This window comes from Lacerta agilis, chromosome 17, assembly GCF_009819535.1.
Source record: "Lacerta agilis isolate rLacAgi1 chromosome 17, rLacAgi1.pri, whole genome shotgun sequence".
NCBI classification, from domain to species: Eukaryota; Metazoa; Chordata; class Lepidosauria; order Squamata; family Lacertidae; genus Lacerta; species Lacerta agilis.
Window position 1 is genome coordinate 25,839,604 of NC_046328.1, and position 14,618 is coordinate 25,854,221.

Genomic DNA, 14,618 nt, shown 5'->3' on the forward strand with positions numbered 1-14,618 from the left:
TGATTACCCATTGGATGGTTTGACCTCAAGTCTTAAAACAATGCCCACAGAAGACAGCCCCTGGTGTGAAATGTCCCCACAGTATTTCTTCCGTGTTTCTCTCACCATTTTCAATAACCCCATTAGGGCATCTGCGCCATAACTGAGATTAGCCAGATAGCTTGACAGTATGACGAAACATCCATGAAAGTGTTGGGTGCTCACACCCCACCTTTGGGTGCATAAAACAGTTTCTGCCTTATGCAGACTATGGGGTGGAGGTGTGTGGAATCCTCTGCGGATCACCTCCAAAATAACTGTGACAGCCACTCCTGAATCCATTTTGAAACTGACAAGTTGCCTCACATATAGCTGCTCTCCGGGGAAGGTCAGCATCTTTTACAAAACATGAAGTCTAAGGAAAAAAACCAGCTGAATTCGCTATCCAATGCTGTGGTCACTTTTTGCACCTTCAGGGCATGACATGCAACAGCAAAATGCCCTGGTTTTTTTCTTTTTCTTCTTTTAAATAGTCCTTGCATTGGGTTCCCCCAGGTGGTCAAATTCTTCAGATGCCATAAATGTTCCCAGTCTTCTGCAGGCAGTATGACAGAGTAGGCCTTCTTAGCTGCTTCAGAAATAGCTATCCTGACCTCTCCTTCCGTACTGCTCTTGCAGAGACAGGAGGGCTGAACTTCCTCTTTCCAAAATGGCTGCTGCAACAGCTTCTGGGGTTTTGCGCAGTAGAGGTTGCATCTTCTAAGTCCAAAGTTTTCCCTCTTCTGGGTTTTGATCAGTTCAGGTGGCTTTGTATCATCTCTGTAGCACTGCAGTTAAAGTCACCTGTTAGCGTCAACCCCCCCCCCCAAAAAAAAACCCTGGTCGAGAATTACAAGCACCCATCTACTCCTAAGGTAATTCTCCTGGTTTTTATCAGCAGCCTCACAGTATACAGCCTGTTCACTCAAGGCGCGAGCAGATGACTGAACAATTTCTCCAGGCTTCTGAGTACTTTGACAGAAGCAGCCCCGCTCACAAGAAACCACGTTCCTCTTGGGGATGAAACAGGAATCATCCTTCGCAATGAGAGTTTCATACTTGCCCTTCTGGTCCTCTTCAACAAAGGCCAGGCTGGATTTACCTGCTGTGTTGTGTTCCTTCTTCCTTGTGCTGCATTTTTGTTGTTGTTGTTTTCTGTGGCCAGGTGAAAGCAAGCAAACTTTTCTTTTCTCTGGTCAAGCTGCAAGGCCCTGAACAAGGCACCTATACAAAGGCTGTGGCCGTGCTCAAATTGATTTAAAATGTGACTAAAAGGCACATGCTTAGACTACTGAAAATGCTTGGCAGCCTAGGAATTTACCTCCACAAGGTCTATCTGGGGATCTCTCACCCAATTCCACAGCTGTGCAGGAATTCAAAGGAGGAGGAACAAGTGGCACTCCTGGCAAGTGGGCTGAGAGTGGACATTTAGTGGCCACACTATGGGAAACAGACCACACACAGCCTCATAACTGCCTCTACTGAGGGGTTAGGAACAGGAGAAAGTCCAAGTGGTGTAAAAAGGCAGATCTGCTATGAGGAGAGAAAGGGAGCCACCAAACTGGGAGCACACTCACAAGGGGGAATGAATGGCCGCCAAATTCTTAAAAAGCAGCCGTTTTCCTGCAAGGTCAACAAGCACAGGAGAGGAAATGGCGCCCTTGCCAAAGGCCCACCAGGCATGCTCTTCCCCTCACCCGCGCCACAGCACCACCACCAAAATGGGGAGAGAAGCAGGCCATCTTCACTAGCAGGCCATTTAACTAGGCCAGCAGAAAGGCAAGCAACTGAACCACTTGAGGAAGGGATAACTGGCTTGCGGAGACAGACCCAGGGCAACAAAGAGGGCTGAACCATTAGGCCTAAGCCCCAAGATGTGTGCAGAGTGGGAGGGCAGGACTACTACAAAATGGCGCTCCTGACCAACCGGTCTGTCGGCAGGACATGCCAACGCTGTCTCACTCCCGCTGAGGGAAAGCAGAGGGGGAAATAACGCTGGCCAAAGAACCATGGGGGGGGGGACATTCATCTTCCCCTCCAGTGCCCAATACATACATACACATGGGAGGAAAGAGAGAAGGCACTGAGGAGGAAAAACTGAGGGAGAAACCACAAAGAAGAAAGAGCGGGAAAGCACAAAAGACACTCAAAAACTTCCCAGTACAGTGGTACCTCAAGTTACATATGCTTCAGGTTACATATGCTTCAGGTTACATACTCCGCTAACCCAGAAATGATGATTCAGGTTAAGAACTTTGCTTCAGGATAAGAACAGAAATCGTGCTGGTCCCATTAGCTAAAGTGGTGCTTCAGGTTAAGAACAGTTTCAGGTTAAGAACGGACCTCCGGAACGAATTAAGTACTTAACCAGAGGTACCACTGTACTGTACTTGGGAAGAAACGAATTAACCAGGAAGGAGGAGGAAGCAAACACCCCAAAGGCCACACCTTCAAGCCTGAGGCAAAATATGGAAACAAAAAGCAGCCAGGGAAAGAAGACTCAGATGAATGTCTTCTGGACTGATGCAGCAAACAGTGCAGAGCTGATATTTCCCTACTGGACTTCCCCTCCCGCTTTCTTGAAGGATGTGGACAAGGCAGCTGCTACTTTTTGGCATGCCTCCCCCTGCAAAAGCCTGATGCCAGGTAATGTTAAGGGCCACCGGGCAATGGTGTCCAAGCCTCTTCCCAGGGGAAGTCTGCCAAGCTCCCTCTCTTCCTGCTTCTTCCTTCAGGCATTTTCTGATAATTTTTGTTTTGTTTTTACTGTCTTTTACTCCCGCCTCCTTTGGTTTCCAACACCCCACTGTGTTTTGGTCTTTGATTTGATTTATTTTTAATCTGCATTGTATCATTGTGATACTGGCGATTCCCCCCACCACCACCACCCCTTTGTAAGCTGCTTCAGGGAGTAATTATTCTTAAAAGCGGGTCATAAAGAATGAAAGCTAAAATAAACACACAGAGGCAACATCCCATTCATAATTCTCCACATGCGCTTGAGTGGGTCTAGGTTTGGGGGATGACACATCCACGGTCTTCCAGAGAGGAGCCATGAGCCTCAAAGTTGGGGCTGACTCATCCAGTGCTGGGGTGGGTGTGGGTGTTTCTTGGGAGTGGGAGCTAAGAGGGTCACGTGGACTTGGACTGCTAAAGGGCCCTTATTTAAAGAAATAAATATACATTTGTTTTTTTCTATCTGTAACAGAGGGGAGGGAGGAAATGGTATGGGAGGATGGAATACATAGCTAACCTTGAAATACCAAAACAACGAAGGGCTTTCACTTTGGCCCGTTGTCAGGCCTTCCCTTCAGCAGACCAGGAAGGCCATTATAGGAAGATACCATATGACGAGAGGAAATGCCCATGTGGCTCTGGGCAGCAGGAAACAACGGAGCATGCCCTTCTTCATTGCCAGTATTAAAGACATTCAAGCCAGGTTTATCCAGCCTATCCTATATACCCGGTAAGTTCCCTGGGCATTCAGAACAACACTACATCTCCCTATTACTACAGGACGAAAGCCCAGAAACCACATATTTAGTCGCCAGATTTTACGCTGCCATGATAGATATTCGTCGAAGGATGATCTATGCTACAAATCAGTCCTAAATTGAAGGCCCATATTGTTAGATTTGCACTTCTGAAGCCCCACCCCATATATCTGTTTTTAACTGATCTCAAAAATTTCTCTTATCAGTTTTTACTCATCCATTACCTATGTTAAATCTATGTTTGGTTCTTTCTCCCATTTATTTAATAACCATCTGCTTAGAGATACTGTTATGCTATTTATTTAGATGTTTTGCTTATGCTGGTCTGTGACCATAATAAAGTAAATTCAATTCGGTATGGGGGTGGGACATAGAGCCAGTGACCTCCAAACGCAACGGCTTATTTACAATTATCAAAATTCTGTTTTCGGCAGGAATTCCCCTAGGCAGGAAAGCAGGAGGTCCCTTTCACATCCTGTCACTTTAACCGCTTGTTCCAGGTCTGCAAGGTGTAATTGAAGGTGATGTTTGCGAGTGAAAAGTTCTCGTGCATGTACTAGACAGATCTTGTTTCCATTATCACCTGCCTCAGGTTCAACCACAGAGCCTCCTTTTGGTGCCACAACTCTGCAAAACATTCAAGTACTTCTGAACATGAGCAGAGTGTTGCTCTCTCTCTCATCTGGGATGGGGCAGCAGGGCTTCTATCATGTCCTCATAGCTCAGTAGCCAAGCACTTGCTTTGCAGGCAGAGGTGGTCCCGGGTTCAAATGCTGGCATCTTCAAAAAGTCAGGGAGTAGGTGGCAGGGAAGAACCTTCTTTCTAACTGAAACCATGTTAGGACAGGCAATACTGGGCTCAGATGGACAAACAGTCTGAGTAAGCCTAAGGCCATTTCCTATGTTCTGAGGAAGGGACCATAGCTCAGCGGGTAGAGCACCTGTTTTGCATGTATTACTTATCTTAATAATTTATATACTACTTAGTACCACAGTTTCTAAGCAGTGTACAAGAGGATTGCAGTATATATCACAAAACCCATTAAAATGAACTGTAAAATCAGAAGAGCTCACTTAAAATGCCTGTTGAAGTAAAAAATCTGGAGATTCAGCGGGGGGGGGGGGGCTGTCTTATCTCAACTGGGAGGCAGTTCCACAGAATTGGCCCACGATACTAGTGGATAGGACCCACCTGCCTGAGTCATGGGGAACCACTAACATAGAGACTCCTCAAAGATCTCAGTGAGCCAGCAGGGATTATATACAAGTATCAGGTATGCCTTAAAGTATCAGGCTGCAGAGGGGCTTGTAATTTAACTCAGTCCAGGTAATGGTTCCTCTCCAGTCCTGGTGGTGAGTGGGGCAAACGTCTACCTTGAAAGGATGTGAAATCACCTGGATTGGATCTGAGTGTCGTACTCAGGACCGGAGGGGTTTCAGTGGTGAGAGAAAGGGAAAGGAGTAAAGTAAGATCCCCATAAACCTCTGTGGGTCTTTATAGCAGCTGGCCTACAGTATTAGGTTGCTATTGTGATATAAGTTTATTTTGTACTGAATATATTTTATATGCTTGTATCTAGCATTGTATGTGTGTGTGTGTGTGTGTGTGTTTTACTTATTTATTAAACGTGCATCCCATACCTCCCCTAAAGGAGCCCAGGGCAGCCAACAAGTGATAAAACGATGAAAAAACATCTTCAAAACAATTTCTACACAGATGCAGATTGGGAAAGATCTCCAGTTAAAAGGCTTGTTGAAAGAGGAAAGTCTTCAGTAGGTGCCAGAAAGCCAACAGAGATGGCACCTGTCTAATGTTCAAACAATATTCAATTTGTCACAAGGCTCTCTGTATTTCTGTTCTGGCTGCTTTCCAAAACAGACAACTGCCCCCTTAAATCCCCCACCACAAAATTTCTTGCAATAAGCTCATAGCTGTGCCTGGCCCCCACCCCCCACCCCGCAAACTTCCTTAACCCTCTGAAGGGACTAAAAGCTGTCAGGCTAGAGGCAGCTTCTAGGAGCTTAAAAGGAAAGGATTTCTTCACAGAATCCCCCTGGACTCTGTTCCTTACCACTGCAAGCTGCAGCCCACCCAGATTGCAGGCACACTATTCTTTCCCCCATTTCCCAGTCACTATTGGGTTATTTTGCAAAAATGACCTATCTAACACATATTTACGTGTTTATATGGCAATGTTTCAAATACTATACCTTAAACCCTCTGTTTTGTTAATCACAGCTACATGTCCTGTATTATTTTAGTAATTAACCAAATCCTAAAAGGGGCTCCAGAGGAAGCTTGCTATGTGAAGTGCTGTTTGGTGCTTTTACAACCATCTATTATTATTATTATTATTTAAAGCACAAGGAAAGGCAGAAGAGTGACAATTTGCTTCCCTGCTCCCTTGAAGAGGGAATGGGGCATCCTCGCATATTTTTAGCCCAGAGAGTTGGCAATGTCAGGTCAGCTTCCCCTTGAAAAATGCAAGCCAAGTGAAGGCTCTGTTTGAGAGAGAATGTCTATGTTTCTTGGGGGGGGGGCATCTTTATCACAATCCTTACAACTGCTATCTTTTTTTTCTATTCTGCTCAAAGTGGCAAAAACAAATGCACACTCCCATCTGGGTCTGCCAAAGACAATGTGCCAGGCCTTGGGGGCACCCTCTGCCTTCTGTCCCCCCATCACCCCTGAGGCCTCCACAAGCTGGCACGGCCACCTCCATGATCAACATTGCCTAGCCTCTGGCATTCTGCCTCCCTACCCCATTACACTGTCCTTCAGTCTTCGGTTCGGGGGGGGGGGGGAGCGACACAGGACATGTTGCTAGCTGGAGGGGGTGGGGGCTGATGAAGCTGAGAGAAGTGCAAAGAAATACCATACTGGCTGTGGCACAATCAGGGCCAGAGGACAGGCATAGAACACAAATGGCAGGGAGGGGGCCTTTTTAGTTTAGAGAAAAGGCAAGCAAGAGGAAACATGATAGAGGTTTATAAAATTATGCACGGCATGTAGAAAGCAGAGAGAGAAGTTTTCCTTTCTTGCAACACTAGAACACATGGACACCCCATGAAGCTGAATGAGTCAGGACAGACAAAAGAAAGTACTTCTTCAGGCAGCACATAGTTCAACTATGGAACTCACTCCCACAGGAAGCAGCAATAGCTACCAACGCAGGTGGCTTTTAAAGAGGATTGGACCAATTCATAGAGGAGAGGGCTATCATTGGCTACCAGCCATGATGGCTTATGCTCTGCCTCCACTACTGGAGGCAGCAATGCTTGAATCCCAGTTTCTGGAAACTGCAGGAGGAGAGAGGGCTCTTGTGTTTGGGTGCTGCTTGTAGGCTTCCTGTTGGGGCATCTGGCCAGCGACTGAGAGAACAAGATGCTAGACTAGATCCGTGGGACTGATCCAGCAGCAGCAGGCAGGCTCTCAGGATGAGGGCTATACTCTGCATATGCTTGGCAGTTCTTCTAATGCCTTGCATGTTGTAGAGCTGAGAGCCCCCCCCCCCTCAGAGTCCTTTTTGGCTCAAGCTGACGGAGTCGTTCTAGCCCCCAAACTCCCTACATTATCATTATCATTACTTTTATTTTTTATTTTGTTTCGACTACGGCAGACCAACACAACTACCTACCTGTAACTACATTATCAGAATTCAGCAGAGTCAAGATGGGAGCTGTAGTCCAAAACATCAGGCAGGCACTAGTTTACGAAAGGCTGATCTACATTTGCTTTTTAGTTTTATTTATTTTAAAAGAACTCAGATATGAAATTGCACTAGTGGTTCATGCTTTTCCATAAACAAGAATTCATATTCTTCATCCCATCATATTCCAGAGGGTATATAAGACTTATTTATCCATCTTCCCTGTCCAACATGTAAATATTCCTTGTGAAAGCGGCCCAAGAGACTCTATCCACCAGCTCTTGAATTTCACAGTACACACCACTTGAAGCCTCAGGTGGAATAAAGATGCATCCTGTGATGCCTGGAAGCTTGCCACTTCAATCATAAGTGCTGGTGTGTTTTGCATTGCTTTTTTTTTTAAGTGACTATTCAGAACCATTTTGGATTTGCAGAAAGACTTGCTAACATGTAGGCAGGGCTCTTTGCATCAAACAAGTGCAACACTCTCTTCTCCTCCTCCCTCTGGTCAACCACAATTCAGTTGTTTGGGTTATGGGATGGGGTGTAGCAAACATGAGTGCTCCTCAGGCAAGTGAAGGGAGGCCCCCTGCTCCTCTGCCACCCCCGGAACTTCACCCACTGTTGCTCAGGCTTCCTTGCCAACCCTATCATTCCCACACACACCCATGTCAATCACAGCATGTCAGGTTCCATGAAGCCGCCCACTTCTGTCATTGTGTCCCATTGCTGCTGCGTGGGAACTCAAGGTGGGGGTATTGCAGCACAACTCCCTGCTGGATCCTAACAAGGCAGCGGGGCTGGTGGGTGACTTGACTGATCTGGATGGGGTTGCATCAGGAATCAAGTCTCTGCAGTTTGAGAATGTTGGGGGGGGCAAGAGGCTTCCTGCAGCTTCAGGCTGGTATAGTAACACCAGCCACTCCTGACCACAGTGATCCTTGCTCTGGGAACCTCTAGGTTAGACTACTGTGATGTGCTGTAAGTGGTGCTTCCCTTGAAGACTGTCTGCAAATTTCCTTAATTCAGAGCAAATGGGACCAGCAAGAAAACACTGCAGTCACTCCATCCCTCTCCATCAACAGTCAGTCTGCATTGCCACCCTGGATGCTTGGCAGCGGCGAGGGTGGAGCAGAGAGGAAGAGATGGAGGGAAGGTTGCCAAAGGCAGGAAGGGCAGCCCTGGGGGAAAAGGGCAAAGGCTATTCATGCTCTGCCCTGCCTCCCTGCACTTTCTGGAGCAGTCTCCTTTACTCCTGCTCACAGTCTCACTCCCCATTCCGCCCCCACTTGGGATCCCAGGCCCAACTCAGCTTGGGGGCAGCCCAGGGGCTGCCTTCCTCCTGAGCTCACTTCCCTTCCCAGCCAGCCTCATCCATTTTCAAAAACCCAGCTTTCCTCTTAAAAGCTGCCTTTCAAAAATAACCCTTTGAAAACATCCCAGCTACCCCGCCCCCCAAATCTCTGTCAACCAACAGGAGCCGTTTTTGTTTTTTCCCAAGTCAGGGAACAGAATAGAGCCACATCTCACTCTAAAGAAAAGGCTTCTCCCCTCCTGGGCTGCAAGCGGGTCTCCAGTCATAGAAATCATAGAACTGTAGAGTTGGAAGGAACCCCAAGGAACACCTAGTCCAAACCCCTTTGCAATGTAGGAATCCTGCCCAAAGCCATTGCTGGGTCTACCAGAGGGTCTGAGCTGAGCTAAGGGGGGAGGAAGGCAGTTTGCTTAAGGCCCTTCCCTTCCTGGAGAGCCAGCTGCTTTTTTTAAAAGACTCAGAAAGGTGTAGGGAGGTGGTGGTTAAGGACCAAGGAGAGCTGGAGAGCAGAGCAGCTGCTTGGCATGCAGAAGGCCCCAGGTTCAATCCCTGGCAGCATCTCCAGGTAGGGCCGGCAATCAGGGGTGGTGTAGCACTCAAGAGTAATGGACCTGGGCCCCATCTGCACTCAGCATTTGCAGCAGTATCATCCCACTTTGAGCTTCTCCAAAAGAATGCTGGGAAGTGTAGTTGGTTCAGGGTGCTGAGAGCTGTTAAGAGACCCCCTATTCCCCTCCTATAGCTACAATTCCAAGAGTTCCCAGTGAACAGAGATTGACCATTAAACTACTCTGATAACTGCAGCTCTGGGAGGGGAAGAGGGAGCCTCCTAACAACTCTCAGCAACCTCACAAACTACACTTCCCAAGATCCTTTGAGGGAAGTGATGTCTGTTTATGAAGTGCTATGATACGGCTGCAAATGCAAAGTGCAGATGAGGTCAGGGAGACCTCAGTTAGCACTGCTGTGCAGCCACAAAGCTTACGAGGTATGCCGTGCAGGGTTGTTTTTTGAAAACAAGAATCTTTGCTCCAGCAGCTCAGAGTGACATCACCTGTAGTTCCCATTATGTAGGGGAAGGGGGAGAAAAAGCAAATACGGATTATTTTTTAAAAAAATCTTTAAAAGGTGTAATAAATACAGAATGCCAACCCACCCCTTGCACCAGCTCTTGCACCGACAAACCTCCTTGCACACTCAAAGTCACATCCATGGCCCCTTCAGAGCTCCAGGCCTCGCACAGGCTGTTGGATCAGCTCAACATCTGCACCCATCGCTCGCTTGCAGGAACCCCCCCCCCCTCTGTGCCATGCACGGTGCATGAGCGTTCACAACTTCCAGCATGGGAGGGGCCCATCCTTCGCCCCCGCAGAACGAGGCCGTGACTGAGCCAAAAGCGTCCTGTGTTGGCGGCGGCAGGCCACAGCGCCGACTCTGAAGCCGCCCCTCCAGTGCACAGCCAGCTTCAGTCATTAGCTCATCAACTCAAGACTTCGGGACAATTAATCCTATTCCCCTTCCCTTGGGACGCAGCACGCCAACATCCCAGTGCACGGTCGGCATAGCAACCAAGCCAGCAGCCTGATCCAGGGATGTTTATGTCCTCTTGCTGCAATGGAGGAGGGGGATGGATGGGGAGGGGCTGTTGCTGCTGCAAGGGATGAAAGGCAAACAGGTAGATGCCGAATAAGAGGCTCAGCCGGGCTCTTTATAGTCTGCTTGTTCTCCTCGGAAGGGCTGCTCACCAAGGCACTGCAGAGGATCCAGGCCCTGCCAGCAAACTGGGAATCCCCAACACACCTGCTGTCCTTCTCCTCCCACTCTCTCTTCCTCTCTCTCTCTCTCTTCCTCTCTCTCTCTCTCCCTCCCTCCCTCCCTTCCAGGCTAATAAGCATCACAAATGGCACCTTGAGTTTACATTACAGACATTGCCCAAACTTTTCCTTGGGTACCAAGGAAGAGAAAGTAGAACTGTCATACAGCTCTGGGGTCCTCTCCCACCTGAGTCCACAGGCCAGGCAGCCACAGCCACAAGCAGCCCAGAGCACATTCTGGAAAAGGATTTGGCAGCCTGAGAATGCAAGTGCCCATTAAAAGAAAATAAAGATGCTAGTCCTCAGGGCTACTAAGGCAAGTGTTCAAACAAAAGCACAGTTATGCACAGTGCCTGGCAATTTCAGAGTGGGCCTGAGTGCTGCGGTCAAAGAAGGGCTTCTGTCACCCCTACCACACATGTCCCCCACAGCAAAGCACACAAATGCACGCTGGGATAGCTCAGTTGGTAGAGCATGAGACTCTTAATCTCATGGTTGTGGGTTCGAACCCCACATTGAGCAAGTTTCTTGGATTGCAAAGGGTTGGGCTAGATGACCCTCGCTGTCCCTTCCAACTCTATGATTCTACGATTCCTGTGATTCTATGCAAATGTGCCCAATCATACAGCAGGGCTCGTCTTGCCAGGTATTCTCTTTAGCACAGCTGATCCCTGCTGTGCTGGGGGGGCGCTGGGGGCGGTACGCCCCCGGGCGACAGGGGCCACAAGCGGCGGGTGGGGGCGACAAGCGGCGGGTGGGGGCGACAAGCGGCGCCCCCCCGCCACTCCCCAGGCAACGCCGGTCACCCCGGGAGCAGCAGCGCTGCACGGATGGGGTGCTCCCTCGGCCGTGCGCTGTTGCTCCTGGGGCGACCGGAGCGAGCGGCGGCGCATGGGGGTGACAAGCGGCAGCCCCTCCCGCCATTCCCAAGCGCTGCCGCTCCCTCCGTCACCCCAGGAGCAACAGCGCACGGCCGAGGGAGCACCCCGTCCGTGCAGCGCTGCTGCTCCCGGGGTGACCGGCAGCGTGGGGAATGGCAGGAGGGGCCGGCGCTTGTCAGCCCCACGCGCTGCCGCTGGCTCCGCCCCCCCGGGAGCAGCAGCGCACGGTGTGTGCGGTGCTGCTGCTCCTGGGGCAACGGAGCGAACGGCGGCACGTGGGGGTGGCAGGAGGCAGCCCCTCCCACCATTCCCACGCGCTGCCGCTCCCTCCGTCACCCTGGGAGCGGCAGCGCACGGCCCGACGACGGAGTGCGCCTGCGCGTGCAGGCGCACTCTGTCATCGGATCGCCGCTTCCACAGCCTCCTTTTGAGCCGGAGAGCTTAAAAGCGAGCTCTTCGGCTTAAAAGAGGGCTGCAGAAGCGGCGCCGGCACCCCCGGAAACGCCCTGGGGGCGGAGCGTCATGACGTCACAATGTGATGTCACGACGCCCCGCCCCCGGGGCGTTTCCTTTGCCGCCCCGGGTACCGCGGAGCCTTACTCCGCCACTGGCCTGCGGTCTCCTGCATTCTTAACTGGGCCACCTGCCAGCAGAAAGGGCACGACCCCCCTCCTAATTCAGAGAAGGGCCATAGCTAAGTGGTGGAGACCCCTTCTGCATGCAGAAGACCCCGGGTTCAATCCCCAGGATCTCCTGGGATCCCCGGGATTTAAAAGTGGGACGACTCCATGCAATCAAGGAAAAAAGGCCTGCGTCTTCTAAAACAAAACTAGGGAGAGCCCACTGCTCGGTGTCGGGACACCTGCTTTGCATGCAAAAGGTCCTGGGTTCAAGACACAGTATAAAGCATGGCTGTTTGTGATAGCCACCCTGTCTCCAAGCTGATTTTTAAGGAGGATACTGGGAGGTCATGACTGGGCTAAATTGGAGGTAGGTGGGTTAAGAGTGATGCTTAGTAAGTCCCCGCCTCAGAAGATTCAGAACAGATAAAAGGAAGATTCCACCTAAACATTAGGAAGAACTTCCTGACAGTGAGAGCTGTTTGGCAGTGGAATTTGCTACCAAGGAGTGTGGTGGAGTCTCCTTCTTTGGAGGTCTTTAAGCAGAGGCTTGACAGCCATCTGTCAGGAATGCTTTGATGGTGTTTCCTGCTTGGCAGGGGGTTGGACTGGATGGCCCTTGTGGTCTCTTCCAACTCTATGATTCTATGATTCTAAGAATTTATTCATGCAGAGCACGGTTAAACTGTGAAACTCACTCTTGCAGGAGTTAGTGATGGCTTTAAAAGAGGATTGGACCAATTCATGGAGAAGGACAAGTTCATTAATGGCTAATAGCCACCATGGTTGTGCTCTGATCCTACATAGCTGGAGGCAGTGATGCTTCTGAATGCTGGAGACTGCAGAAATGTCAGGCGTCACATCCAGCCCACCCCATCTACTACTCTGATGGGCAGAAACTCTCCAGGGTAACAGACAAAGAAAGGTCTTCCCTGCCATTTGCTACCTGGGTCTCTTAAAAGAAAACCCCAAAGGAAGCTAAGGGTTGAACTTGGGACCCTCTGCATGCAAAGCAGATGCTCTGCCCCTGATCTATGGGCCTTGCCTAAGAACTGAACTCCTCCAGGTATGAAGGTGTTTCATGCAGATTCAGGAGAGTCAGAAAATGTGAAACCCTGTGCTGAAGGAGTGGCCTCCTTAGGGCTGCACTGAATTCCCCCCAAGGACTTTAAAAACACAGGGGGGAAAGTGACCACCAGAGATCTATTGGCCTCACCCTGAAATAAAAACCCCCAGAAAGAAACTGATCTCTGTGATGTGCACCAGCTGACACCAACCCACCTATCCCCTGATAAGAATCAGGCTCAGTGGACAGGCAACACCAGTCACCCTAGGATTGGCTGGATGATGCCCCCAGGCAGCTCTTTGGCCTTTCCCAGGAAGCTGGGGTCTTCTGCCCTTGCCCAACAGTTCCCCGCTCTCCCATAAAAGCTGCCCTTTCCTTGGTCTCCTCTCCAGAACACCCTGATTAAAATCAATCACAGCCTTTTCTATATTAATGGCATCTTATTTGTATTGAATGCATCATTAATGTTAACGATCCCTGGGAGTCTTCCCCCACCCTCCCTGGACGGAGCGTATTAATTGCTCACTTTGTAATTAAATATTAAAGCTGGGAGTTTTCACGCTTCACACAGCTGGCGAGTTTTTTTGGGGGGGGAGGCTTGTGTGCCTGAGTGAGAGACGGGGCTGGCGGGCGTCAGCCTCTCCAAAGATGTGGAGAGAGGCAAGGTGGTTCAGCACAGATGCAAATGCCCCCACGTAATATCAGACACCGCTTCTGCAAGATGCACACACATGCTCAAAATATCTCGGCCAAAGAGGCGTGCCACGGGGTAGGCATGTGCCGCAAAGAGAGAGGGCAGACTGTCCTTTGGCGCTGGCCTCTATTGGAAATGGGGGAGCAGTCCAAAGGAGGAGAAGTGGGGGCCCCCTCAAGAGTTAGCAGTGCATGGACAGCAGGCACACACAGGTCACTTTCTGGCACTTCCAGACATGAGCTGAAGGGTTGCTGAAAATGGTCTGTCAGCAACTGGGTTGGCACATGGCGTCTGTGTAGTTTCAAAAAAACACACACTGGAATTTTTCAAAAGGGCACATCTGGATTAAATGGGGGAAAGCCAATGATGTCATCATGTGGACACTATGAAAGGCTTAGCATGATCAACATCCCACAATCACGGTCGTCCTACTAGGGTGAGATGCACTGGATTTAAATCACAACGATTTTTCCTAAATTTGCACCTATGCATATGAATGAGCACACCCTGTTTTTCTTGCAACGTACAAGCAGCAACCTGAGCGTGCAAACACATAATAGACAGGTGGACACTAAGCCCAAGACTTGTGCCGCCAAAGGAGAGGGCAAAGGGGGTGGACACCTGTGAAGTGCCAGGCTCAGAGCCCCAAGACACCTACATGGACAAACCTGATGACCGGAGACAATCACAGGGCAGGGTCCGACTGGAAAGATTTGTGGACATCAGTGGAACTTAATTCTGTCTAAGACATGAAGGGGGAAGGTGTGAAGCTGCAAACTCTCTTTCTTTGACTCCATACAACTTCAGTGCCACCAGCTAACTCCAGATATAAGGGATCACACCTGCCAACACACATAACCCAAATGTCACATTTCCAAAGACGGCTGGAAATATGGCCATCTGAAATGCTGGAGAGCTGCTGCTGCTGCTGCTCATTGCAGGCAAAACTGAGCCAGAAGGACCAATGGTCTGACTCTATATAAGGCTCTTCGTTTAGAAAAATGAGGGATGGAACCTTATTTCGTTTCCAGGGGAAGGGCTATCGTTCAATCACCGATAAGGTGTT

The 14,618-nt window shown here is 49.7% G+C and overlaps 1 protein-coding gene and 1 non-coding gene across 32 annotated transcripts in view; one reads left to right on the top strand and one right to left on the bottom strand.

Moving 5' to 3' along the window:
• Window positions 1-14,618, bottom strand: part of NRXN2 (neurexin 2) — a 285,739-nt gene that overhangs the window by 200,200 nt on the left and 70,921 nt on the right. The window lies entirely within an intron of this gene.
• On the top strand, window positions 10,741-10,813 carry TRNAK-CUU. Its single transcript has one exon. It is a non-coding gene; the product is annotated as a tRNA-Lys (tRNA).